Source organism: Nicotiana tomentosiformis, chromosome 9 (genome assembly GCF_000390325.3).
Source record: "Nicotiana tomentosiformis chromosome 9, ASM39032v3, whole genome shotgun sequence".
Taxonomy (NCBI): Eukaryota; Viridiplantae; Streptophyta; class Magnoliopsida; order Solanales; family Solanaceae; genus Nicotiana; species Nicotiana tomentosiformis.
The window spans coordinates 79108699-79111485 of NC_090820.1; the positions used below are offsets into that span (position 1 = coordinate 79108699).

Below are 2787 nucleotides of genomic sequence, written 5' to 3' on the forward strand. Positions count from 1 at the left end.
AAAATCATCAAATAATACCAAAGGAAACAAACCCAAACAAAAAAGTCAAATCTTTAATAAAATACTCTACCAAAGAGTCAACCTAGACCCACACCTTGAAACCCGACAAAACTTATAAATTCCGACAACCCATTAAACTACGTGTCTAACCATACTAATTCATTCAAATCCGACTATGAATCGCTGTTCAAAACTCAATATTCACTTTTTGAAAGTTTAGACAAAAATACCAAATTTCTTTTCTTCAAATCCTTAATTTAGGTGTAATAATCTATGAAAAAACAAAATATATAGTCAAAACAAAGATAAAATTACTTACCCTCAAGTTTTGGGAGTTTATCTCCTCCAAAATCGCCTTGCTTGTGCTCCAAGAACTCAAAAAGTGAATAAAATAAACTCAAAATTCCAAAATTTGATGTTTTAATGCACTATTAGTGGTCCTCCTTCACGATCGCAGTCACCAACATCGCGATCGAAATTCCAAAAATCTCCAGCACGGTTTTTTACCCTTCGCATTTACGGCCATGTCCACGCGATCACGTTGAACAAAATCCATTAATCCTTCCCAACTCTTTCCAGACAGCCTTCAATATAATGGCCATAAGGTTTTGTACAAGATGCCGAATGACAAACAGTTTGCCTTTATGATTACAAGACTCAAAATTTCTTATAGATTATAAGATATAAGCTCCCGAAATCAGCTCAGTGACAACACAAATATCTTCTTCGCGAACACGAAGTTTCCACCGTGAACGCGATTCACATGTCCAATTTTCCATTTAACTTTTCGCGATCACGGTCCAAAGCTCCGTGATCGCGAGGTTGATGGTAGGCTATAATCTCGTGTTTTAGTCGCTTATTGCACTCTAATTTACTACACTTTATTCATTTTGAGCTTTAATTAATAGTATTTTGCACTTATCATGTGTTTTATGTCTTGTAAGAGTGAATCCAAGCTATGTAGATGTTATGGAATGAATATGAGTAATTTGGAGCTTTGAAGACTGAGTAAAAGCCCAGGGGATTAAGTCGGGATCGTGTTTGGAGGTCGAGAACCACATTTGGATATCAAAAAGCAAGGAAAATTCCGTACTCTAAGAAAACAACACTACCGCAGCGCATGGGCGCCGTGCATGTACAATTTCCTGTTGTCTGTCAGAAATCAACTCTCCAGATTTCCCCACTAATACCTCGCATGGTGCGTCGCCCCATGCGGAGGAGTTTTTGCTGAACTAATAATTGAGTGAATTCAAGAGACTTGCTTAAACATTAGAAGTGAATTATCTAGAGTTAGATCCCGAACAATTATCTTGAACCTATCCTATCAAAACCTATCTTCTCCCATTGATAACCTCCTTTGCTTATTCCTTTTTTCGATAGTCATTAGTCAATAGCTTTAGATTCTTAGTTAATTTTAGTTATTAATCATATAAATCTCAATTGTTTATTCTCCTAGATAACAATCAATCTAGAAACTACGAAAATACTATTTAACTCTAAACTCTGTGGATACGATATTATACTATACTATCTTTGACTAGTGAGCATAATTGAAGTGTGTGTTTTGCGCTCGTCAAATTTTGGCATCGTTGCCGGGGATTGGCAATCAATAGTGTTTGAAATAGTCTGTAGTTTTAATTCAGGAATATTTCTTTTTATTTTTCCCTTTTTACATTTGGTGTTCTTTGACTTTGCGCAGGTTACAGGTTCAGAGTGGTGCATGACTAGAACTTCTGCAAAGGAAGTGCTACCGTATGAGCCTGAGATAGAAAAATAGTTGCGATAATTGAGGAAGGATAGAAATCTCACCGAGACATTAGAAAAGGTTGGTCAGTCCTCAACTAAAGAACTTATTGCTGGAAACGATGAAAATAATGTAGATTTGGCTACGAGAGAAGCAGCCCAAGGAAGAGAACAAGCTGCACGGGATGCTGAGGAAGCAGCTATTAGAGATGCACATATTATTTATGAAAAAGAGAGGGGTCATAGAATTGCTCAGAATCAACCTTTGGGTGCAGACCAGTTCGAAAATATAGCTCCTATGCCTAGGAGACCACTTGACGATTATGCTAGACCGGTCTACAATCAAGGTTTATCAAGTGTGAGACCACCTCCAATTGCAGCTAATAATTTCGAGTTGAAGCAAGGGTTGCTACAAACCCTTCAAAATTGTTGTGTCTTCAGAGGGAAGATGAACGTAGATCCAAACAACCATCTAATGGACTTCGAGGAGATTATAAACACCTTTCAATACAATGGTATCTCACAGTATGCAGTTTACTTAAGGTCAATTGCCTTCACACTAAACGATGATGCAAATCAGTGGCTTCGAAGCTTACGTAATGGATGAGATGACCATAAAATTTCTTGATAAATATCTCTCATTAGCTAAGACGGGCAAGTTTAGAAGAGAAATCCATAACTTCTGCCAGAAAGATACTGAGGTTGTGTTTGAAGCATGGGAGGGGTTTAAGGAGATTGTTAGAAAGTGTCAACATAATGTAATTGAACTCTGGATGCAACTCCAGGACTTTTGGGATGGGTTGACACCGGCCTCACGTAGAACATTGAGCAATGCAGTTGGAGGCTCCTTTGTGAAGAAGACTCCAAAGGAGATATTCATAATTCTTGATGAGTTATCTGAATATACTCATCAGTGGCCTTCAAAAAGTGTTGAAAGAAGAAGATCGACATGTGTTGTGGTACATAAATCCTGTCGAGGCGAATGGCCCGCTCCCATGAGAGTGTTGTACATAAATCTTACCGAGGCGAACGACCCGGTCCCAT

The 2787-nt window shown here is 38.1% G+C and overlaps 1 non-coding gene across 1 annotated transcript; it reads right to left on the minus strand.

Annotated features, from left to right (window-relative positions):
- Positions 1-2399: 2399 nt before the first annotated feature.
- LOC117274091 (small nucleolar RNA R71) lies at positions 2400-2503 on the minus strand. Its single transcript, XR_004504167.1, has one exon. It is a non-coding gene; the product is annotated as a small nucleolar RNA R71 (small nucleolar RNA).
- Between the last annotated feature and the right edge of the window lie 284 nt (positions 2504-2787).